This window comes from Andrena cerasifolii, chromosome 3 (genome assembly GCF_050908995.1).
Source record: "Andrena cerasifolii isolate SP2316 chromosome 3, iyAndCera1_principal, whole genome shotgun sequence".
NCBI lineage: Eukaryota > Metazoa > Arthropoda > Insecta > Hymenoptera > Andrenidae > Andrena > Andrena cerasifolii.
The window spans coordinates 3,225,612-3,252,888 of NC_135120.1; the positions used below are offsets into that span (position 1 = coordinate 3,225,612).

General features: G+C 38.3%; 1 protein-coding gene and 1 long non-coding RNA gene across 2 annotated transcripts in view; one reads left to right on the forward strand and one right to left on the reverse strand.

The window, feature by feature from the left end:
- LOC143367128 (uncharacterized) overlaps positions 1–6,356 on the forward strand; it is a 195,480-nt gene extending 189,124 nt beyond the window's left edge. The window contains exon 2 of the long non-coding RNA XR_013084993.1: positions 6,268–6,356. This is a non-coding gene — a long non-coding RNA (uncharacterized LOC143367128). The remainder of the gene's footprint in view (positions 1–6,267) is intronic.
- Positions 1–27,277, reverse strand: part of Scaf (inactive serine protease scarface) — a 109,000-nt gene that overhangs the window by 54,345 nt on the left and 27,378 nt on the right. The window lies entirely within an intron of this gene.

The window sequence follows — 27,277 nt, forward strand, 5'->3', positions numbered from 1 at the left end:
AGATTAATAGATCTATCGCTGCAGTTATTTTTGTCATTCAAATTCTTATCAGCATCATTAGTTGCACCTTCATTTGTTTCATTTTTACCATCATCATCATCATCATCATCATCACTGTTACGAGCCGAGGGTGAGGGCAATGAGAGTGGCGGCTGCGAGTTTGTTGGAGTTTGTTAGTAGCGGACGAACCGGGGTCTGGTATTCCCGGGAGCCGCTATAAGGAGGTTGGATGTCGTGGACGAACCGGGGTCTGGTATTCCCGGGAGCCACTAGGAAGGTAAAGTTTCACGGACGAACCGGGGTCTGGTATCCCCGGGAGCCACTAGGAAGGTGGATATCGTGGACGATCCGGGGTCTGGTATCCCCGGCAGCCACTAGGAATGTGGTTGTCGTGGACGAACCGGGGCCTGGTATCCCCGGGAGCCACTAGGAATGTTAGTTTAGCCTCGTAACTTTATAACGTGATACCCCTTGAGCGGTAAAGGGGTATCTTTGTGGGTTGGTCTCAAAGAGGAAATTCGGATGATGATTGAAGAGAACACTGAATTTATAATTACTAATTATATTCTGTATATAATCTCAGTCTTTTACAAATGTTTAAGTGTTTTTGTCGCGGTACCTAGGTCCACCTCTCGGTTTTGACGCACTGAGAAATGCGGGGGTCTAAAAAAATAAGAGTTAACAGTCACAACACCTATCAGCAACTCTACGTACTGTATGGTAAAAGTTGGTACAATGCTCGAAGGAAAATACTACTTGGTCTCGCAAGCCTCTTTCGTCTACGCGTGTTAGTCTTGAAATGAGCCCCCAAGTATTAATTCGTGGCCCTTTTTATATCATGAAATTCGGTAAAAAAGTAGTGGGGATATGAATACCTTCATTGAATATTAGGTTTTCCGGGAAAACTCGGTTGCATCACACCACCGCAGGAAACTGTGACCCCGCCGGGTCACGTGCATTCCGGACACCCGAAAGGGTTTAAAAGTTCAAAGATAGGACTGCGTACGTAACATCACCATTTCTTTCATGATGACTATTTAAATCAGCTATACTTACAGTTTATTTAAAACATAAGTTTTGTAAATTTGAAGTAAATTTTTTATTTTATTGCTAATATTAAATTTACAAAAAAATAATTTTTAGTATCTGTAATCTCCAAAATTTACGTTTTTATGTTATGTTATGATAAATAATGTTTTCTGTACATTAGACCAACAGATACAGGTTTTGCTGGAGCACTCCGTTGTTGCTGACTCCTTTACGAGTATTTAAAAAAAAATTATTGAAATCTGTCAAGATTTGCGCTGTTGAGCGATTTTTTTCCAAAATCCCACACTGTGCGGCGTCCTGAAAGTAACACGCCTCCTCCCCCGTTCCACAAACATTTCCAAAACGTTTACTTTATACAGTTACGTGTGTATAGTGTCTCTTTCATTGTACTGAGTGACGCTGAGTAGTAACACAAATTGTATATTGTGGGCAAGCTAAAATTGTTATTTAGATCATTCAGGTAAGTTTCTCCTATTTTGATTTGTTTGTTAATATTCATAGTTAAACTATAGATATTAAATCAATTCTTTGCTAGAGCGTTCTTAGACAATGTCTTCATAAGTTCCTGTATTTTATTTCAACAAGTCTTGTATAGTTTGTATGTTATAACAGTTCTATTGTGAAGAACATGGCTAGGGACATAAGTAACACATCACTATGGGGACGAAAGTAACATGTTAGTTGGGCGGGCAAAATAGCATACAGGATAGGAATTTTTCAGATGATAATGACTGTCTAAGTCTGGTTTGTTTGGACCCTTTCAGTGAAAGCTGTTCGAGAGAGAAGTGGATCCAATGTCTAGATTTTAAGGGTTAGTCCCACGAAGACTGCGCCATGGGTGATCTTCACTACGTATGTCATAATTTTAATTCGGAGTAGGTGAAATTTAATACCTATCATTCAACTAAATACCAAAGAAATGTTCGAAGCTGGTTATGCTTTCCACCTTTCGTTATTTAAAATTTATTTGTTTTTATCATTCCTTAAAATATGTTTATTTAAATGTTTCTCTCTATCGGTTTCTGATAATAACAAAATTTATTTTGCGCTGGAAGAAGTGTTTTTACTTAATTCTTCTCAAAATAATTAGTGTTACTTTCGTCCCCACGGTATGTTACTTTCGTCCTACCCTTGCAGGACGTAAGTCCCGCAAAAAATAGTCGTATCGATATTTTGAAAATGTGGTTGGAACGCGTGTAATCCCTACTTTTAGCTGTTTTTTCAGATGTTACCTGCATTGGTTTTCGGCAAAGTTATAACGATATAAAGATCACTTGGTCAATTTTAAAAAAAAATGTCTTCAACTTGCGAAAGTTCCACAGGGTGTATGAAAGTTTTTACACAACTTCCATTTACCCTAGTCGAAAGCGAATTTCTTGTGCGATTTTTATTGGCCGAATTATTCAACTTTGAAGCAAAAACCATTTTTTTTTTGCTTTAGTTGCTTCTAGCAAGCGAAGGAATCATCGTAGAATGACAATGAAAAAAGCAATAGAAAGATCAGTCTTTCCTCTTTAAGGGGTTAGACTACGTTAGACTACTGTAAAACGGTCGCAAAATCTTAATATTTTTTCGCTTAAATATTAGTTAAAAATCTTTAGAATGGCATGCAAAAGGTTTGAAATATAAATATAGCTTAGTTTTGAGGATACAAAGCCGAACACACACTTGAATGTCTGCGCGCCGAACGATACTTGTCGAAACGGTGTACATGATTTCTCAATCTGTATTGATGCAATTATGACCAAATTTTGCAGACACCTTTGTTCCTACATTCTCTACGCATTAACGGACCATGATTTGAAAAATCCCTTTTTTACGGGAGTTACGGACGAATCATCGCGAAAATCGGCATCCTTTTTTTCGACACGCTGTCATTCAGCGAATTTTCAAAATATTAAAAAACGGGTCCGTTAATGCTTAGAAATAACATTATCTTCATAGACAACATTTGTTTTTTTATTTTAGACAATCCAAATTTTAGTTAGGAGGTACACAATTTAAGGGGGTAGATACGTCACGTGACCTGGCCGATTTGGCAAGTCGGTATTACAGCAGGTTTATTCTGCACAGAAATGACAATATCGATAGATACTCGGCTACCTGGTGCACGCGAGAGGGAGATGTTTGCTATTTCGGTATTCTATTCTGAATAAGGAAAGAAATTCTCAACTGTTGCGTTGTACTTATAAATATTTAAACGAAAAGTCTGCTGGTACTGCATACGTAGAAAATTCATTGTACATTTTAATTACTTGAAATGTGTTTATGCTACAGTATTCTACGTTGGCAGTAAGGAATTATAAGTGAAAAGGAAAAATAGATGAGGGGATGTCCCGAGAAAATGAAGTTTGCTAGGTTAGACATTTTTTTATTAGCAAAACACTGAAACAGAACATGAAAGTTATACACTTATTATAAGATAACTAAACGTCCTATGCATAAAGCAGTTATGAACAAACATCTATACTATTATATAAAGAGAGAGCCGATTTTTATGTTCGCACGAAACTCAAGACCTATTGAACCGATCTTCCTCAAATTTTAACACGTTATTCCTGCATACTCTAGGATGGATATAGGGTATGTAGCATGTGTCAGAAACGCGTTATTAACATGTAATTTATGTGTAAACATTTCATGTATACGGCTGTTTTGCAGACCACGTGACCCGTGTATACGACAGTTTATTTCGTGCGCGCATGCGCATATTCGGCCCGCGCGATACCTGGCCCGCAGCACTACCGCGATGTCACCACCAGATGGCAAAACTTTTCGCGCGATCATCGCGTTTGACGACTCTAGCCAGAGAATCACCCCGTATAAATGCTAAGAAACGATAGAGTGAAGTAACGCACGTTTCACCTGCACATTGACAATACCGTAGATTCTAGGGCCTAGAATATTAGCTCCGTATTACGATGTTCTTCACCAGTGCAATGCATTAATGAATTAAAAATTAATTAATTGGTCTATTAGTTACAATTAATTAACTGTGTTTGATTTTAATGACACCTAATTTAATTGCACTTACAAACTAAATTACTAATTGTAATTAAAAGAATATTTTTTGACACGTAACGTCAAGCCGCGCACGCAAATGGTTGCGCGCATCGTCGAAATCATCAGAAAGAATATGTACAGTCTTCCGTTTCTTGAGGAGCCTTTGGGCTCGGATTATCGGGAAAGACCTACCCACCCCACTGCTTTACTTTCTCGCTGCGAGCGAGGACCTTCGGGCCCCAGTAGACCACTCGTTGACAGCCAAGAGTAATAAAACCGACGGGCCAGATAAAATGTTCATGTTTTTTTATTTGAAGTGTTGATAAAAGTATTACCAATGGAGTTTTTAGGGTTTCTTGATGAAAATGATGCCAAACATGGAGCAATTCGGTCCCTTTTTAGTGAACGTAGTGTGTGTCCTAATCATGTATTCATAAGAAAAAATAGACCGAATTGCTTCGCGACTCGACTCATTTTCATCGATGTAAACTCATCAATCCATCGGTGGTAACACTCTCATCAAAGTGTAACGAGAAATATCAACATTTTCATATTCAGTACAGGATGATTCAAGTCAGGGTTTCTCGCTGGTGTGCTATTTCACTCGCACTCGGTTTACGTCGTTCAGTCTCCTTGTCAAGTGGTTCGGACGAGAACCCTGATAACGGTGAATTTATTTGGGAAACCAAAGTCGCATCATTCGTGACACCTACTCGCGAACAGATATATGTATGTACGAGAAGAAGCAATGCAATTGCCCGATAACTAGAAGCAACATTCCAATAGGTAAATGCATGAAAATCTGAGATCAGGAATTCCCAACCAAATAATGCATATGTAAGAACTGGCGAAATGCAACAATAGTTTGTCGCCCAAATTTTACAATTAAAGTATTTATTTGACGTGAATATAAAGTTTGTCAGCAAAGTCTTTCTTGATTTGAGTTATACATATAGAAGGCTGACTTTCCTTCGCCATGGTAAGTCCCATCTTGTCCTTTACGCTGGCAATCACGCGACTCGCTGAGTTTCGTGGGTTTCGATGCTCGAAACCAGCGGGGCCATACAATGTTGCGTACTAAGCAGGGACAAATCTGCAGTTCGGTATTTCTAATCAGATCTTTGCGAAAGTGACGTCAATCGATTCTTCATGTTTTCTCGATTAAACTGGCCCCAAAAATGATTTAATTCGGACCATAATTACGGAAATTACGTGAAAATTTGCTTACAGAATTGAATGCTCGTTTCGTTAAAAATAGACCAATTTAATTTACTTTCTGTCAATTTTATCGGGAGAATGCCAGGAATCCATTTGTGTCACTTTCATATTGATACGATGAAAAATAAACAAATTCTGTTTCTGAATAATCGATGATACATCGCGGAGCAACGACGATCTCGCGCGGCCCGGGCCACAAAGGTTCTCGTCGGTTATTCGAGCTCCTAAGGTCGTATTCAAATGTCTATATTGGCCGGTGAGTTTTGTGATGCGTATTCTCCCACCATACCGCTTGCCTGCCTCGGTGCTCCTTTTCTCAACATTTTCTGACTCGCTCTCGTTCTATCTCGCTCTCGCCTTCGCAGAATAAGAGTGTGCCAGAAGTGGTGGGGATAGCGCCAAACTACTGACGTGTAGGCGAAACCGAGCTCTGAATGTAGAAATACATACATCAGAGTAGGTGTGCGTTAGCTCCGAAAAAATTCAGGAGTTTTATTGGTCAGAACATTGATTCTTTCTCGATAGCTTCATCCCGATTGATCTATATACGCATAGATTCGTAACGCACACAACTATTACGCTAACAATAATAATAAATAACAGCCGTACGCCTACGTTCAAGCGGAGCCAAGCAGCATTCTCGTTACTCCAACATACCCTTCGGGAGCCAAGCAACTCCAACTGACAAATCCACGATCGTCAGATGGTGATGGCTGATTTCTCCTCGATCGCTGTTCGCGAAAAGGAATCTACCGGCCAATATATCTGAATACGACCTTAGCATAAAAATTCAATGAAAGATGAAAAATTATTCGAAGACCAAGATGAAAGGCCTTCGAAGAAACAAAGGAAACTAATAAATACCCGAAGCTATATAGAATTTTATATTTAGGGTACACCCCCCCTCCCCAAACCTCGGGTCAATCGGCCACTGGGACTATTCGGAAGTATATCCTTTTATTTAAATAATGCCCATCTCTGCATAGGACCGTAAAGAATTGCAAAAAAATCAGGGTGTCAACTGTTGACCGGTTTGGAGACTTTTCCTTGTTATATGTTTTATACAATAGTTGGAAGAATAATAATAAGAGCAATATTTGCAAAAATTTGCTGTAACTTCCACATTCTGAAAATATGATATCAGTAAATCAATATTTCCAGTATTATTAAAAAAGTTCCAATCTCTCCTTTTTTATTTTAAATAATGTGGCTATATAATTATAACATAAATTAGATAGCGATTTTACGTGATGTATGTGTCACGGTAAAAGCGTTAATTTAGTGTATACAGTTCGTAACAGTTCCTAGTCAATGTATGCATAAAATGCTTATAACCTAACCTACAATCGTACGAAAATGCATACATTGATTGCATAACGCTTTTACTGTGGCACATGTATCCAGCTAGCGCTTCAGTTTTGCTATGATTCCACGTTGGCAGTCCTCCCGAGTAGGCGCCATCTCGTATCCACTAGCTGAACTAAATTTATCACGTGGTTTGCTCTGTATTATCGCCAACATGGTGGAACTCGTATTTAGGAATGCAGTCACGAAATTAGGTTCTTTGTCCTTATATGAGCAGATTTTGGGTTGGGTGAGGTCCCATTCGAAAGAGAAAGGTTCAGTGCAGCGCGCTCTGGTCATCGTTTGAGTTACAAAACTCTTTTAGTGACCTAAAAATGCTTGGATTCTTACGGGTGTATTTTGTCGACTTTGTTCTACTTTGAACACACATATTATTAGATATCAACAAAATCTCGTCGAACCATGGCCAGAGCGCGCTGCACTGAACCTTCCTCTTTCGAATGAGACCGCACCCAGCCCAAAATCTGCTCATATAAGCACAAACAACGTAATTTCCCAAACCCATGTTTCGGGCCAGATTGTGTCGGTATACAGCGCGCTGCATTACCTTTGTCTACCCCCTTAAACTCGACTGTGTTCGGGTCGGACGAGATGCCGCACGGCATCCAGATGGGGAGGACACCCCCCCGCTCCGGCGATGCCTCTCCAAGTGTTACGACTTTCGACCCTCGAAATGGTTGGAATACCCATTAAGAAGTGAGAAATCTTTCAGTTCCGCATTTCTCATCAGATCTTTGCGAAAACGACGCCAATCGATTCCTTATGTTTCGCCGATGAAACTGACACCAAGGATGACGTAATTCAGAGCAGTATGAAGGAACTTAAATGAAAAATTGATTTCTATAATTCACACTAAGTTCGTTAAAAAAAGTATAATTTATATGAAATTGGCTATAATTTTCATTGGAAAAACATAAGAAATCCATCGGAATCACTTCCATATCGATACGATAGAGAATGCAGTTTTTCTGAAACGGATATGAATCCTCAGTCGACCGCAGCGAATCAATGTTGGCGCCTCGCAGTCGAGGGTGAAATATTCATTTCAGCTCATTAAGAAATTCTTTATTCTTCATCGTATCGGTATGGAAATGACCCCAGTGGATTCCTGGCGTTTCCCCAATTATAATCATAGCAAATGTCATGCAAATCGGACTACTTTTACACAAGTAATACAAATCCCAATAACAGCTTCGGCTTGAAACATGTCAGTAAATATGTTTAACCGTTTTTTGGATTAGAATAATTTTTTAAATACCTACTGACATATTTTTCTGCACTTATTTCTTCGGTAACTAAAAAAATGGTTTCAATATTTGAATGATTTTTGGCAACGTATCCCATTCACATTCCGTTAGCTTATCAAAGGTAGTTTTAAGAGAAGACAGGGCTGTTACAATCGTTGAGTTTATCGATTGCGAGGGAACTTGATTTAAAATATGTAACTAGTCGTCGACATTTTTGACGTAATACAGAAATTTCTGTTACATTATCCAGAGCATGTTTCACGATGAGGTTCAAAGTGTGTGCGAAGCAAAATATATTGTTTGTTGGAAGGAGAAGCTGTTTCACAGCAGCTATCATATTCGCAGTATTATTAGCCACTACTGCTGTGACTATATCCTGTATATCCCAAGTAAGGAAAATTTCATCTAAACGATTCGCAATTGCACAAGCTGCATCGCTTCCTGCAAATTTCGCAGTTTTAATAACGTATGTCTGTAATTCGAACTTTTCATTTATAAAATGACAGGTAACTGCTGTATAACTGTCAGTATTTATACTGCTCCACGTATCAGTAGTAATACAAATTTTATCCACAGTTTGCAGTTCTTCTCGCACTCGCTCTTTTTCTTCTAAGTATCTTTTATCCAACATGGTGTTTAATGTTTTCCTACTGGGCAATTTGTACTTGGGGTCGAGGAACTTCAATAAATTCTTAAACCCTACATCTTCGACGATCGAAAATGGTTGAAGATCCGTAATTATTAAATCTAAAATTAATTCGTTAATCCTTCCTTTTTTAACGTTGGTTTCTGAAAATAAATAAACAAATAATAATGTTGTGTCCCTGCAGTTAATTATCCACTTAATTCAGAACGCGTGCACAAGAACAGACGAATGGAGCAAGTAGTCAGTCCCTGTCCTAAAGAAGAAATTGGGTTTTGGATGTACTATGTTAAGGATTCGAAAGGCCACGGGGTTTATGATGCGGACATTGTCTCTTTGTTACTTTTGAGCTTAAGAATTTCATTAGCGCAATTATTGTGACTGTTAGACATCTGGTATAATAAATATGGGAAACTCCAAATCCCAGTTATGACGTGCAAAAATCACGCGAAAAAATCAGGATTTCAAGTTTAAATAGCCGCCATTTTGTTTTAAATTAATATTTCGGAAAATTCCCTCCGTGAATCCGAGGATACATTAATATATTAACGAAATCTTTTTTGTATTTTGATTTTAGATAATCTGGTTCCGATAATCAGTTCCGAACCGCAAAAGCAAATTTTTAAAAAGGCTTCGTGGATGTGGGTTGTTATTTTATTATAAACATAAATATTTTTCTACGAAAAAATTACCAAATGTTCTTTAAATGTTGCTCTTTCCAGCACAAAAAGTTTTGTAAAAATATATGCTTCCGCTTTTTAATAAAAAATTCACAAATATTCGCACATTTTCGATCGCTTGACTAGGTATAACCCCTTAAGTGTAAATGTTGTAGAACGTTTATAAGATCTTGAAACATTCGATCTTATCATATTTTATGGAAGAAAGAAAGGCAGAAAAGCATATTTAGAGGGATGATATAACATTTTTAATTATTTAATTAGCATGCTAGTCAACTGCATGCCATGAAAGCTCGAAGTAATTATAAAATTTAAAGATAGTTCTTCGAAATAAAAAAGTGTAGCGATGAGTAGAAGAGTGTGCGAATGAAAGAGAGAAAGGGAATGGATGAATCAGGAGCACCTACGAACACTACTGTGCCACAGCTACACCAATTAAAGAAGTGAATTGTGTAATGAGTGGGGAAAGCGAGCGACTGTGTGCGGAAGGTACAGGAAGAAACCCTAGTAGCATTTATTGTTGGCATTATGATGGCCAACTAATTCCCAACTTGGGGATACTGTGGGCCAACCAGAAATGCTACTAGGGAAGGGTCGAGTGTCTTGTAAGGAGTTACCGCGGTGGGACGACGATCTTGCCCCCCCCCCCCCCACTCGTCCGCAATTACCGGGAACCGGCGCGAGAGGGTCACGCACCAAGTGACTCTCTCGCTGCCGAAAATACGCGGACGAGGACATATAGGTCGGGGGCAAAAGCTTATTTGACAGAGACCGTCTAGAGCGTTAGTATGAGCAGTACGCCTGTCCCAGCGACCTTCTGTGCGATTCCACGTTCGTATGCCGACACCAGCTCTTGTGAAACACCAAGCCCAAGCCCTCGTGTAAGCACCAGTTCTAGTGTGTCGACAGACTGAGTCACTGCGCATTTTTGAACACTCCCCGTTCACGGTTCCCAGAAGGACAGCGTGAGCCATCCTCTGGACGCAGGCCGTTATCCGCCATCGATCTCCCGAACGGATTCACCTCTATTCTCGAGAGCGTCCCTACAGCCTCCGTCTCACTCGCGGGTTGTGCCCACTGGGTGAACGGACCCCAGGTTCTCCGACCAGGGTCCAGTGACAGGGTTGGCCCGCTAGGACACTGAACGGTCAAACCGTCTTTTCTCTCCCACTTCGCCGAACCGCTACCGACGGTCGCGATAGGCACCGCAAAACCGACTGCGACACGCGCCGCCATTCACGATAGTTTAAGGTTGGGCTAAGCCGCTTACAGCATATAGACCTGGCTGGGATACTCTGTACGTAGCTTTAAGACCGAACAAATTGTCGTACTCTACCTCTGCGTCTAGTCATTCTATCGGCGGCCCTGAACAACTGTCCTGAGCTGGCGACATGGTTCCTCCACCGTCCCACCGCTAACCCCGCGAATAACGGTTACAGTCTGAAGAGATCACATTAGGCGCCAACTTGTAAAGTCTTACGTACGATAATATATTCATCTTAACGTGTGAAAAATCACGACATGAATCATAGTTATAGTTCCTAGTAATAATAAGAATAATCCCACTAAATATAAAACAAATAATGAAATAATTGTAAGAAAATCCGGTAGACGCCCATTCAAATGCCGCCCTGGAACCGCAGCCTACCACCCGGAAGCTCACATACACCGGTTGCGACCGTGTGCGTCTTACGGGAATAAAAGGGGGCTCAGAGCGAGGCGGAAATTTAAAGATCTTTATTACCAGGCAATTGCTTACCTTCAAAGCGTTTCGGGGAACATTTGCCTGTCAGATATCTAATATGCGGCAATCGACATCGTGCCATTTTTTTGGACACCTCGACCGTCCTCGCTTTGGGAAAATCCGTTGATTGCTGTCAGCGGGTGGTATACGGTAACTTCGAACCGGCACATACCGTCGACCACCGCTGCCTTGCGGGACAATACGGTCATAAACCGCGACCCTAGCAAGACGCTCCAGCCGATCAACTTGGCGAGGTTTGGTAGCTAGCTATCCGGTTTTTCCTTAGCTACGTCATCAAGAGGGAGAAGGTTCCTCCTCCACCACCGAAATCGCAGAGGGAAGGTTCCTCCTCTTCAAGGAACGCGGGGCCAATCAGGCATTTTGGCGCCTCCCAAATTTCGATACCTTGTCTAGCTTTGACATCGAAAAGGTGGACAAGAGCAGAATTCAATCAGCGCTCTACTAGCAAGGTTCGTCTGCTTGATCGGGTCATCGTTCGGACCATAAGCACGAACATATAAAAAATTCTCAATTTTTGATCATCATGCGGATCAGAGTCAACACGCATCGAAGTAAATAGTCACCCAATATTAGTTTGGCGGGTGATAGGATCATCCGGCTACACGCGTCCCGCTAGGTGAATCGCGTCTTACAACTCTGAAAGAAAAATCGAGTTTTTCACGCGCGTGTCGGTACGAACAAACTTGGGAAAAACCCAGGCCCAAGGGAAGCGTTGCGGGAAGGACGCTATGCGTTGGCCGCCAGGCCGCGACCACTCTTGTATGGTCTTTGGGGCACACTGGTCGCTACGTCAGAAGCCCTCCGCGTCCTTTTTGTACGATTCGCCTTACTTTTGTGAACCATAATATAAGGTGAATGTCCCAATTTCTGCTCATGTCCCCGTTTCTGCTCATTTCGTATTTTTCTTATTAATAATAATAAGCGTCACGGTTGTACTATAGTTACAAGAAAATAATTCTAAAATATTTGAACATTTACGCGAGTGTTGCACGAGCTTGGGGCTAATCAAAGTGTAGCATAAGCAACGAAAACTTTTAAAATGAGAGATTTAAACTCATGATTTTTCAACCGTGTTTTAGCTGGTTGAGGTAAGGAACAAGGTCACTATTGGTATTAGATAATTTGGCAGAAAATAGTTTTTGTAGTAAAAGTCCCTATTTAATAACAAAAACAGATACTGTATTGTGCTCTGGATGTAGATTTTTTTACAATTTTTTATTATTTTAAGTAGGAAACAGGTGATTAGGTTTAGGGTCAAGTGAATCAACGTCGTGTCCGCATTTCTACTCATCAAAATTTTAGCAACATAACCTCACAATTCAATATATGCTGTAACCTCTATTTCTATTCGAAGGCATTTTATTGTTTGTTTATCATTATTTTATGCTTTACTGTTATGTTATAAAACATCTCCATAAAAGATGTAACTTATTTTAACCTCAAAAGGCAACATATTATGTGAGCAGAAATTGATACAAATTGTGAGTAGAAATACGTACAACGCTATTTTTCGTGAGCAGAAATACAAAAATACATTTAAAGCATTATATTTAATTACAAATTACTAGTAGTGAAACATCTTGAAATATCTTTCTTAAATAGTTTTCGACTGGTTGATTTATTGTTAAATAATTAATTTTCACAAACAAATTTTTTTCACCTTCTTTCTGACGAGTAACCTCTTAAATGAGCAGAAATTGGGACATTCGCCTTAGTGCGTATTTGTTGCCTATCAGAAGAAAAATATTTTCTTACATAATTTTTTTCCACTTGGGACCATAAAATTTAATTTTACGTGTATAGCTAATTGTAAGAGTGCACAGATGTTTATTATGTGGTTGTATGTATATAATATTTATAATCGAAATTTATGGAAATACATAAGTACAAATTGTGTTTCTACGAAAATATATTAGTAAATGGAATTATGCAACATATTTCTTTAAATTATTCGTAACAATCAGATCGTTATAAATGTTACATGTTTCAGATAACACTTAAGTTTAATTTCTACCACTCGTTGCATTGTAATCTTATCTTAAACTGAATCGATAACGTTAGCTGTGATACGAAAATGGTAAGGGGAATCTCGAGACACTCGAGCGTGTGATAAAAAATTATATTGCGTAATAGGTCTACCCTATAGTTCGTCGATGATTAATTCGCCTTATTGATATCTGAACGATATTATCGATACCTATCAATAAGTTATCGATAACTCATGGATAATCGTTAGCAGCACCGTTAGTATCAGGGTCGAGGCGCGGGGATCTTGCGGTCATTTTCTCTGTCCCGTTATTCTTCGCATTGTTTACACTGCAGCGCTGTCCGAGGTCGAGCACGCGTGCTCTCAGGGTTCTCCCACTCCCGTTTGTGTCGTCAGGGATACCGCGCGACGCTAATAAGAGGCATCTACACGGAAAAAAGTTTTCACCGATATTTTCGGTGCTGGCCATTCGACGTTCCTTAGGATGCGCGCGCACGGTCTTTGACATGTCGGCACCGGAGATCTACGACGTAGATAATTGTGCATTGAAATCATCGTTGCTATCTTGCATCTTTGTTTTCCATGCTCGTGCAGTCTTTGTCGAAGTCGCCATCGTTTCACGATTGTATTTTTCCCGGCCACGATAGGATCTAACTATGAAACCGACAAGACTATCCGATTTGTGAAAGGTATTCCCAAAATAGTTGACGCGAGTTTTGACTGAAGCGCAGCCCTTTAATATATTTCCAAAATGTTCGTGATCTAAGATCTAAATTATCCGAATTACGCAGGCATGCTGGATTTATTAATTCCACCGATTCATCATATATTTTTGCACACATTAAAAACCAGTGCGGTTGTAGAAAGTGATGACGAATCCAGCAAAGAATGTGTTCCTTAATATAAGAGATCCAAAATAACAGTTATTATTCAAATATGTTCGAAAAAAAATCGTTAAGAAAAATTATTTTTTATTCAAATGGAAGGCAATCGTCATTAAATTCTGTAAAAAAAATTCGAAAAATGAAGAGATTAAAAAATATTAAAATTTACCAAATACTTGTTGGTCACTAATAACCATTATTGACAACACAGTTCGGCTTCCATATATTCTATAATTCAATGGTTCATACTGTAACCAAACAAAAAATCCCGTAATTGATATTGGTTACGGCGTAACCAAAAAAATTTCCGCAATATATATTGGTTATACTGTAACCAAAAAAAAAATCCCGAAATAGATATTGATCACACCGTAACCAAAATAAATTCTCGTCCATGATAATGGTTATTTGTAACCAAAAAAAAATCTGGTCATCGATAATGTTTATTCGTAACTAAAAACAATTTCCATCGTCAATAATGGTTATTAGTCACCAATGGTTATTTGTGACCAACAAATATTTCTGTTGACAATAATGGTTATTCATAACTAAAATTATTTAAAGAAAGATATTAACTCTTATGTCATGACTTTTAAAATTTAGGTTATAACAGTTGTGGCCTCTGCTGAATACACCTATTATAATAAATTAGATACTCAATGTAAAAGTATACTGTGTTTAGTGGAAAGTGTTGACTTTTATTCTCGTAATGCCTTGAAAATAACATTCGTATAAGTTATGATTCCACAGTTCGACAGCCATCTGGACTTGTAACATTCAATAGCCGTTTCTTATAGATTTTCGTGCCCTGAAAACGAATCCGTAAACCATTGGTCGCCATCACCCTCAGTTTTTGAGAAATTCGATTTTGAAGAAAACTGCAAATTTTCAACTTTGAACATCTTTTGTGTCGAAACGGTAATACTTATTCGATTGCTCGTTGCGTTAAATTATTCTATGAACCCTCCAGAATACAACGATATAAGCTATCATTGCATTATGAACATTTAAATATGTTTAAACATCGATCAAAGGGAAAAGGACACCCGAAATGCACCCATTTTTGAAGATATCTTTCAATTTATTTCCAAAACTAAGGGTTCAGGAAAAAATCTGACTATTTCACGGGATTTAGCAGACATTTTTCGCGACAAACGATTTGCGGATTCGTTTTCACAACACGAAAACCTATAAGAAACGGCTGTTGAATGATACAAGTCCGATAAAAAGTCAAATTTTGTCAAACTGTGTTATTAATTCATCAATAATTGCCGTATGGCTTAAGTCACCTTTTTACAAGGAAGTGATATTACAATTCAGTGCAATAATGGCACTTGATTATTCGTTATATTACCGTTAGTTTACTATTGAAAGAAATGTAATTTTTCTTTTAAGTTATGTTATCATAATTACTATTCTTTTAATTTATTTTCTTACAATAAAGCTACATTCTGTTCTTAAGTTAATTAAGTTCTTAGTACTAACGAAAGTTCAATTTTTACAATACTAAGGAAAGGGACTTAATTCACTTGTCAACTACAGGGTTCATATAATCATTCTGGTGGAAACATCCCTCTGTGACTCTATCCGCAATGCCAAACTTAACATTTAACAACTTTAACATTTTTAAATTTGATAGGAATAAGGAAACCAGTAAAGCGTGTAGTGGAGGTGGGGTCTTAATAGCCGTGAGAAACTCTCATTATAGCCGTCTAATTACATTCGGCGTCAATACGGTTGAACAATTTTTTGTAGAAGTTCGACTCGGAATTGAAACAGTCGTCTTCGGCTCTGTTTACATCCCACCGGCCTCAGAGTCTAATGTGTATACATGTAGACACTGTTCTTTTTGAAATACAGCCATTTTCAATGTATTTTGGTTGGAGATTACAATCTGCTTCGTAGGTACCTTCTGGTTCAATGATGAGATGGGAGTTCTAAAATATGATATTCCAAGCACTGGTTCTACATCTTTATCTGCTGATATTATTTGTGAGCATTTCAATTTATTTGATTTCTTCCAATTCCATAAACTATCTAACAATTACAACGGCATTCTTGATCTTGTCTTCTCCCCTCTACGGGGTCTTAATGTTCCCCCTGCTTTTAATACATTGTTACCCTGTGATTCGTTTCATCCTGCTCTAACTTTTTCCATTCCTCACTTATCCTTGTCTCCTGTCCCACCTCGGTACGTAAGAAAGAAGAATTTCAATTTTGCAAATTATGGAAATATTAATACCTACCTAAACAATATTCACTGGAATATTCTTCTAGATAACATCTCTACTGATGATGCCGTAACGTTGTTTACTCTCATCTCAATCATATTATTGAAACCTATGTTCCTTCTTATGTCAAACGAACCTCTTCATATCCAGCATGGTTTTCTTCAAAACTAATCGCCTTAATAAAAAGTAAAAAATCAGCAAACTATCAATACAAACGTACGTCGCAATATTTTAACTACCTTGCGTTTTTCGAAATATGTTCTAGATGTAAACGCTATCTAAGTCCTGCTGGCTAAATTATGTGCTTTTGACTGAATCCTCACTGCAGCGTAATCCAAAAGTATTTTGGAAATTCATAAACAACCTGAGGAAGAACGACTCTACATCTCACAATTTTGATATGAATAATAATCAGTGTTCTGCCGAAAATTTTGTCGATTACAGATCGTACAATATAACTTTGCCTCCGAGCGGCCAGTGAGTAGGCCGCGCGTGCGAGAGAGGCTGACCGTCGATGTTCTTTTAATTCCTTTTGAAACGCATGCGACCGCACACGGACGAGTATTATACAAAGTAACAGGTTAGCGTGATACTCATGCGTGTGTGATCGTATGTTTTTCGAATCGAATTAAACGAACGCCGAGGGTCGGACTCTTCCACGCACGGCTGACTCACGGCCTACTCAGTGGCTGCTCGGAGGCAGAGTTATATTGCGTGATCTGTACTATTACGGCGCGGAAAGAAGGCTCCTGGCAGGCGGTGCAGTTTTGCCGCTAGCTCCGCCTAAACCTCCGTTTGTATACAGGGTCATCCGTTAAAACTGCAACCTACGCGCGCGCGAACAGACGAAAATGGCAAAAACGCATTACGGACGCATTCCACTACAACCGTGCACCGGCCCCGTGTTCGGAGAGCTACCAGCGACCTGGACAGCAGTGATGCCCGAATTTCGAGAATTTTAGGATGGTCTCTTTCAAATTAACGTCGCAAAGAGTTATTCGAAATTTCCCGGTCCAGGTAATTGAGGCGCGCCCTCCGCTTTTATGATCGGTTTACTACTCGCACCCCAGACTACTGTAATAAGGTTTGAAAACAATGTCGACTGGTCTCGTACCCGTCTCAATTTTAAACATTTTAGCTACGACAGGGTTGACCGCGGCGCTATACTCCTGTACGGAGAGATTTTTCACCACCTGCGTGTAAAAGCCACAATAATGGCGCATCATTCCAAAAAAGGACATTAACGGAAGCCGGTATAGGCGTGGCGTTGAGTAGCTAAAAGGTTAAAACATTCAGACATAAAAATTCTAGAAAAGAAGTTCAAACACCGCTATAATCAAAGACACGTCCCATTAGTTACCCCTTACGTCCGATCTACGCATGCATTGCATTAGGGATAAAATTATAAAAAAGAAAACCAGAACAATTGATTCTGAGGTTTGCAGAATTAAGACATAACTGAATAAAAATTTAATTTCTCAATTTATGAAAGTAATGATACAGAAACAACTAGCTTATTGTTTATCAACACTATGCATTTTAAAAACAGCATTAAATACAGTATCAAATAAACGGCTTGCAAAATCTTTTTACAACAATTATGGTTAAAAAATTAATAAAAGAAAAATTAAGTAAACGTAAAATATTTTAAATTATCCACCATTAAGAGGGAATAATTTTTCCTCATTTTTCGGCGCAAATTGCATTCCGATACCTTTTATAGTTCAAAAGTTATACGAAAAAGGCCCCATATTCTTCAACCTGACCATCCTAAAATTTTCGAAGCTCGGACATCACTGCTGTCCAGCGGTCGCTGGCAACCCTCCGAACGCCTGGCCGGTGAATGGTTGTAGTGGAATGGGTTCGTGAGGCGGTGTTGCCATTTTCGTCTGTCCGCGTGCGCGTAGGTTGCAGTTTTAACGGATGACCCTGTACATTGTAGTAAATAGATGTGGCCGATTCCGCCAATAAGAAAAATACGTGTGCCCTGTCTTTATGAGTGTGCACCAATTGGTGACAAAAACCAATCGTCATAGTGGCGGTCTACACCGCCTGCCAAGGGTCTACTTTCCGCGCAGTAATAGTACTTTATCTCGATCTATCTCAATCACGATGATTGCAAGTCATCTTTTAAATAATGCATTGATTTTCTGAAAATTACTATTGGCATCGGTGAAATTTTCGATTACCTTGGGTCCTTACATCTTAACGGTTGTTATGGTAGCGATGGGATTCCTCCTATATTTTTCAAATTCTGTATGTTCATTATGACTCAAATACTTTGGATCATCTTTAACAAGTCCCTTAACTCGCGGATATTCCCCGAAGCATGGGAATTATGTATTATTACTCCCCTTTTTAAGAGCGGGGAGCAGTAAAGATGACTCTTGTTATAGGCCTATACGCATTCAGAATGTGATGCCGAAGTTATTTCGAGAACATAGTTTCTAAAAGACTTACTTTTCCCGTGAAAAATCTAGTAATAAGGGAACAGCATAGATTTGTACCTGGCCGTTCTTGTATTACTAATCTAGTTATGCACTACCGTTATGTCGTGGATTCCATTGAAAGAGGGTTTCAGGTCGATGCAATATATACAGAGTTCAGAAAGGCATTTGATTTAGTAAGTCATCCTGCCTTATTAACTAAACTAAGCGCACTCAGATTTTATGGTGCACTATTTGATTGGATTTCTAGTTTTTTGAAAGGTAGATCTCATGTTAAAAAATTCAAAGACGATCTCTCTAGGCGCATCTCGGTCAGCTCTGGCATTCCTCAGGGGTCTCATTTGGTTCCCTTGCTTTTTAATCTTTTCATAAATGATATGTCTGATGTCTTCAGACTACCTGAAGATATTTTGATCCATTGTGTCTGCTCAGTACACGTCTTTACTCCAAGAGGATATTTTAAAACTTGAGGAGTGGTGTAAGAAAAATAATCTTACGTTTAATATTTCCAAGTGTCGCATGATCAGATTTAGTCATAGGAATACAGACATTGAACGTCAGTACACTCTTGGTAATACCGTCCTACCTACTGTCAATAGTATCTCAAATCTAGGAATAATTTTTACTTCTTCGCTATCTTTTACTGAACACTATCAGAAAATGATAGGTTCCGCCTTCAAGACACTTGGATTTATCTGCCGTTCTTCTGAGCACCTCTCATGTGAGTCACTTTTGCTATTATATAAAAACTTTGTTCGATCGCACCTGGAGTATGGGGCTATAATCTGGGCACCTTATTGTGCTACACGCTGCGCCATGAGAGAGTACATCATAAATTTCTAAGACTGATCTCCTATAAAAGTGGGTCAAGGATTCCGTTTGATTGTCATAAATACGGGCCATGGCTAACCAAGCACGGGTTGATGACCCTAGAGAGGCGAAGAAATATGGCAGATCTGCTTTTTCTTTATAATCTTGTAAGTAACCACATTAAAAGCCCTAAACTCCTGGAGCAATTCAAATTCTACCTCCCTAGTAGAGATATGAGGCATTACCCCCTCTTTCACTTCGATGGGCATCACACTGTATACGGTAAACATAATTGCGTTGACAGAATGTGTACGCTTGCAAATAGATACTGTCATACCATTGACTTTTTCGCTACTTCCTTATCTAAGTTTTGAAATTCAGTTCTGCGTATTCTGGATGATTAAGTTATATATAGATTATTTATAATTGTCATTTCATCTTTTTCTGTCGTTCTTCCTGCTATTTGTGTACTTTAATCTTCGTTTTAATATTATCTTACTTTTCCGTCCTGTACTCATAATGTTTCATTTGTCTACGATGTACCAAAGGGTTATTTACCCATAGTAGTAGTAGCGGTAATAATAATAATAATAATAATAATAATAATAATAATAATAATAACAATAATAACAATTGATTATACATTTGACAATATCAATTTTTCGAAAGCTAAATATATTTTAGATAAACTAATATTTACCTAACAAGTAGATAAAATTGAAATATCTATTTTATTAAACAATATCACTCAAATTAAATATGATTAAATATCTATATTATTAAAATAGTATCTTCACATGATTAATACTGGGTATTCAAGAAAGTGTATGTATGTATATACGTATATGGATAGACCTCATAAATTATTATGACGTTAAAACTTTAAATAAAATGATATGAATGGTTAGATTTGCATTCAAAATTCCCATTTGTTAAAAGCATATTCGGAACTGTTTTTTAGCCACATTATAGTGTGGCTTATTCTTAGCTTATCAATTTAAATATTAATTAATAAGCCAACCAGATAGATCCATTAATTTTCTATCGGGAACTCAACGGTGCAGACCCTTTTCCGTGTACGCTCAATGAAAACAACAGTGCTGCCTCATCTTACAGTACCATTTCGCGCATCGAAAACAACGACGAATGGCGAGCACCGATAATATCAATTGCACCCTCTTAGTGTAAATTTGGCCAGCAAACAAAATTGCGTTGTATTCAGGAGGACGTCCTCTACATATTCACAAAGTTGCATAATTTTTTGGATTTCCGGGTTCGGGATCTTCCCTTGTGAAAATTCTGAGGGTTGAAGCTGTGTAAACCGTCATCAATGAAAATGGTTACTCCTACGAAAATACAACCTTTTTTGTACAGAATTGTCTAAGCTAAACATTTCATAATAACTATTTTTGTCGTAAAATTGATAGCCTTTTTCCTTCAACCCTATGTAACATTTTTAGCGGATGTCGAATCGATGGGGACTTTTGACATACATAAAACGACGAAATAAAGGCTCATGCCAAAATGTAGAGTGCTGGGAATTATTCCGGAGACAGATCCTAATTTCACTGGGTTACTACTACACATTCCTCGCGAATATTGTGTGCAGATGGAGAGGTTGGAAGGGGAAGCAGGCGCGTAAGCGACCCTACCTCTGAACAGCGCTGGCTTTAGAGATTGCTTTCCGCCGCTTTTCTTCCGGAATGTATCCAAAAAGTTTGTTTGTATGTAAGTACGTAACTTTAACGAAATTTCATCCGCACATATGTCCAATAATAGCAGCAAGCCTCTAACTGTCATGTAATAATACGTAGACAAAATATTTACCCCTACTTGCATGGCAAGAACCTAACCGACAAAGACCTATCACCATTTTCAACAATTGTTTGCAGATGCATGAACAGCTGTTTCTACGTAGCTTTAATTTTATAATTTGTTTGTCTTACTGGATATCAACATATCACAGTCTTTCGAATAATGACTTTATCAACAGATTTTCATCCGTTTTTATTGGAACATTCCCATCACTTCTATAACAGGTTTCTGATTCCTTAGATTCCTTAGAACATAGATACAGAACCATGGTGTGAAAGAATTTCTCTTTCCTCATGACTTCCAAACTATGCAATTTTGTACTATTGTCTCATGTCTGTACTAAAAATAATCTATATTATAATTAAATCAAACTCCTTAAGGGATTTCGCTTTTACAATAAAAACGAACGATGTTCCATTAGCGACGTATTCTTTCTATTTTCTTTCTTATTACTTGTCGCTCCATCTATTGGTCGACAGCGAATTTGTACAGCGACCTGAATCTAGTTGAGAGCGACTACGACTAGAATATATATGCTCTGTTCCTTTTTCCTTACACAAGACTGTAATGCAAACAAACGTGTTGCCGATTAGGCTTTTACTATATTATACTTTGTTATATTACAATTAGTAACTCAGTGTTCAGTTATTCAACAACCATTCCAACAGTATCATGTATATTGTAGTATGCATTTTTCAGACTTCTCAGCCTGGACGATATCCGATAGTGGGTAGAGGAGAAAGTTAAAAGAGTCATTTACATTTTACTCCATGACATTTTATTGAAAGATAAGTGGCACACATATGAAACTTTGCTGATGGCTCAGCCTTTTTTGGTATCTTCATTATAGAAAACCTAAAGTTCTACCCGTTCGAATCCCACTAATCATTTAAATATTTATGTTACGTTTTTCACATTTATCTTTGTCTTCTTTGGGCATTTTTCACTCATTATTAATATTCATAAAGAAGTTTCATTTTAATATTATAGTGTTTCACAACTATAAGATAAGGGAAACAAAAATTAAAATTAAATTATAATTACCCAAATAAATTGTCTGCGTGCGAAAAAAAAACGATGCAGAAAATCGATCGACAGCACAGAGAAGGATGAGCTATTGACTCATAAACTGGCAAGTCCCAATCTAACAGTAGGTATCGCGATATTTGAAACAACGTCATACGACTCTATTTCATTCATTCTGTTTACTTGCTATCCTTCTCTCCATCATTGTCGACAAATAATCGGCTGCCACTGCACGCGAATCCCACATTTTACTGTATTTTATTTTTTTATACTAAATCAAGGCCCGCCGCGGTGAAAATTTAAAAAAATATTAAACGTCTATTATATTTCCTTGCTCTCATTTATGAAAAATCAGTGTTAGGTACATCGTCAATAGAATATGGCAGTGTAACGATATTAAAATAAATAAGTCCTAAAAGTAGTAAACTACAAATCACCGTGGCGACCCCCCCCCCCCCAGAAAACACAGGTTGAGAATCATTACAGTTACGTTACAGTAGTATTTATATTTATTGAAACAGTAGCGTCCCCCGTGTCGGCTTCGTCCGAGATATTAGCGTGACTGATTCATGTTTATTAGAATTAATATTTTTTAAGAAAATTAAGTATTGTTTTAAAAAAAAGCTTAATTTCTTCATAATATTTCGGAAAAGATAAGATTCTTGGTATAATGATTATCTGACATTAGGATGAATTGTTGTTGCGCATCACCTGCTGGAGTAATGATGGCAAATATTATCAATCGCTCCTATTTTCACTGGAGAAGTTTCTCGTAAGTTAACATACCTAGTCAATTCCTGGATCATAATTGAATGCAACCCATCGGGTAAGATTCACTCTTACGAGTCCAGGATTTACATCCCGCGTTGCTCGGCGTGTCTAGTGATGGCGTCAAGACCGCAACTTCGAAATCGATTCGAAGTTATTCAATCCTGTAAGGATTAGAATCGGTTCGAATCTCATTAGTCATGGTTGCCAAGCAAATCGAATCGCTTCGAATCCTGAACAGAAGTTTGGAATCGCTTCCAATCGTGGACGAAAGTTTCGAATCGCTTCGACTATTATTCGAAACAAGAGTATCTGGAATGTCTTGAAAGGTCTTGAATAGGAGTGTGCGGATCGTCTCGAATTCCGAGGTTCGAGAACCCGAGCTTCGGAACGAGTCGGAAAAATTCGGGGAGGATCGGACGAGATCTCGATACTTTCGAGTCTCGAGATTCTCTCCAAATTCCGGATGAAAGCTCCGAGTCGCTTTGACTGTTATTTGAAATAGGAAGTTGTGGGAAGTCTTAGACATTTAGTCTTTCTTTGAATGTCGTAAAACTTGCAAGTACTTTTAAAGTAAAAGTATTAATTATTACGTAAAATTATTTTGTGTGTCTCTGTGGAAAATGAAGGGTGGTTTTAAAATAGTAACGTAAAATTTTATGATAAATGCAGTATATTTTCTTATTGCTTATTTAAAATCAAATTTCGATCTAAACTTTTGCCACTTAATCTATTTCTTTTTTTACTAATTATGTTTCCTGCTTCGAAAAAACTCGTTCGCACGGCACCGACGTTGCAGGGCAGCATAAAAAACTTATTGCAAACTGCGTAAGACAAGGATATTTAATTTTTATTTTCCATCCAATATTGCAAAGGATTTTGGTTTTTATTCAAATACGAATCCGCAATGTAATTATCAATCTCATTTATTGGTCTTGAATTTCTAGCATTCACACTATTTTGTTCGCAGACATCATTATCGAACGATATCCAAAAAGATAATCTATCTTGTGCAAAATTACCCGTATTATTATTATCATTATTATCCTTATATACAGTTATGTTTAATTGAGATTGGGCATGAAATATATGTGTCACCTTCTCCAATAATAAAGTTTTAGCTCTTTCAGCATTCTTACATTTCGAACCCCAACATTTTTAAACAAGAGTCGAGTATAGTCGCTATGGAATAAGTAGGGTCCGCTTCAATTTTATTAAAATATTTGTGTAAATATCTGAACAACTTTATCAACTTTATCATTTGTTTTGTTTTCGACCGTCACGTTTATTCACTTTTAACAATATTTGAAGTGATTGCATTGTATAAGAGTCCTGCACCACTTAGTTGCGACCCAACCGATGATCTTTCCATCCACGTATTTGTAAAGTGATATTGTTAGCGACCTGACGTCGATCCCCCAATTAAAGTATAGGGACGTTGATGTTGAGAGATCTGGCTGCGGGGTGATAATGGCAGGTGTCTTCTGCTAAGAGGACTGTGACAGACCGCACAGCACGTAACCCAGAACCTCTGTATGCAGAACATTCCTTGGTTTTTCCAGAACGAACGATTTCTACAAGTATCTTTATGAAAGACGCGTGACTGGATTTACGATGAGGTCGAAGGGGGTACTGTTGACTTTAAGATAGCCATTAGTACTACACCTACAGTTTGAATACGTTCCTCAAACACATGGGTGTGCCTGGAAAATGTCAACCAGCTTTCTGAGGAAACTGTTCTGGCCTTACCGCTGTCAATGACACTTGACGCATCCTAAGGCCGAACTCAGCGAAAAAGGACTTGAGATTTACGGGTCTGTTGTCTCGAATGACTGTTTCTGCAACGTTCCCGCAGAGCATGCATGCGGGGACCACACGCATCTCCTGCGAGGGCGTTGCATAATCAGGAAACCGCCCTATATTTTCCATTGACTTTTAACAAATCCCCAACTACATATACAATTCTCAAAGGATGCTTCGGAAGGAGAATGAAACTTCGACACAGAGTTTCCTAGACACAGTTTTTCTTAAGATCAGTTTTGTTTCAATCTTTGAACTGATCATTGTGCCTCGTGTCTTTTTCTGGGTATTCCAGCTTTCGGACTTCTAATTTCTTAACGCTTGCGTTTACGCTTCACAGTTTTTGGACTTTCATGTTTGAATAATTATTAGTCTTCAAGTGTATATAAGTTATTAATCAAGTGTAAAAAAGATATTATTATTATTATTATTAAGTGTAGATAAGATTTGTATTTTCCATCTTGTGTGGATACGAAGGATTTAGCACCCACCAAGTCAACCTTCAATACCTAACAGTAAATACACACTTTTTTTCTGATAAGAAAATATAATTATTGGATTATATTATCGTCTTGTAATGTACTAGATGCCAAAGCGTTCATTTGTATGGAGACATTGTAACGTGACCGATGAGGGATTCATAAATTGCAAAATCTGCGATAAAAAATTTAAAACCAGCAAATTTACAACCGTTTTAATAAAACATTTATTGAATGTCCACGGAATTAGTAATGCAGAACAATTTTCGCCAAATTCGTCCCAGGTTCCATATTCTGGTACGTACGAAATATATACGTGCACCTACTTATCATAGTTAGCCATTATTGAAATAATTTATCTGGATAACAATGATTCCTTACGTCCAGTATTCGTAAGTAACAAATAAGTTTCATTCTAATGATGTACATGGGTGAAGAAACATTTATTTGTTACGAAAATGATAACACCATATTTCACATACACGGTCGTGTATGTTTATAATTTGTATGTACGTATGTGTTACGTTATGTGAAGCATATATGATATTTTTGTGTGTTACAGTATTTCCTCGTTAGCGGCTCGCTGGTCGGGACCGGCGTTGAGTCGGTATCGCGAACAGAACCCTAATTCCGAGTGTTCGTTTCTCGCTTCTTTCTGGCCGGAGGGGGGAGCGAGATGGAACACTGCGTGCGCGGCGAGCGTGCGCGATGGTCGCAAGCGCTTACCGTGGGCACGAAAACCGCTTCGCACAATCTTGACGCAGGCCCGTCTCAAATCTTTTTTTGCGCCCTAGGCGAACTTGTCAAATGCGCCCTTTATTATAATACATTTATTTGAGTTTATTGATGACCTTACTCCGAATTTTTATTCATAGTTTAAAACAGTTGCTGTACAATTTGTAATATTTTATTTTAAAGTATATTTTCAACAATACCAGCAATGAAATTACCATTATGCACCCCTTGTCGACTTTCCGCCCTAAGCAGTGTCCTAATTTTGCTTATAGGGACAAGCCAAGCTTACAGGCAGAGATCAGTATGTACATAGCCAAAGAAAGTACATATATAACGCGTCTTTAACTAAATAAATCATTTATACTTTTGAAAAGTGAAACTCTAATATAATCTATTTTATGTACATATTTGTAACAACTATGTCAAATTTCCTAAATGATTGTATATATCAGCAGCCAAGCAACAATTCATGCGCAGTCGCAGCACATACATAATTGTACGAAGGACAATTTGACACAGTTGTTACAAATATGTACATAAAATAGAAAATATTAGAATTTCATTTTTCAAAAGTAAAAATGATTTATTTAGTCTAAGACGCGTTATATATGTACTTTCTTGGCTATGTACATAATGATCTCTGCCTGTAAGCTTGGCTTGTCCCTATAAGCAAAATTAGGCCACTGCCTAGGGCGGAAAGTCGACAACAGGTGCATAATGGTAATTTCATTGCTGGTATTGTTGAAAATATACTTTAAAATAAAATATTACAAATTGCACTGCAAATTAAACTACAAATAAAAATTCAGAGTAAGGTTATCAATAAACTCAAATAAATGTATTATAATAAAGGGCGCAATTTGACAAGTTCGCCAAGGGCGCAAAAAAGACTTGAGCCAGACCTGCGTCAAGATTTTGCGAAGCGGTTTCGCGCCCACGATACGCGCTTGCGACCATCGCGCACGCAAAGGACAGAGGGTCAGGCGTCCGAAGGACGGAGCGAGACAAAACATCAACGCGTCGTCTGTCTCGTACCGTCCTCGCTCGCTTTCAGTACCTCTCGCAAGCTCTCGTTTCATCTCGCTCTCGCTTTCGCCGGACGAGAGTGAGGCAAAAGTGGTGTGGATAGCGAAAAGTCGGTATCGTGTACACAAAATCGAGGCGCTAACGAGTAAATACTGTATACCACACCACAAGGTACACATATGTACTTATGTTGGGAGGAGGGGCTCTGACCTCTGCACCTGCAGTCTCAAACGGCATGCGTGAAGGCGGGTGCCACCGCTTCATCACTTACGAGTTCATTCTTATATATGCACTTTTC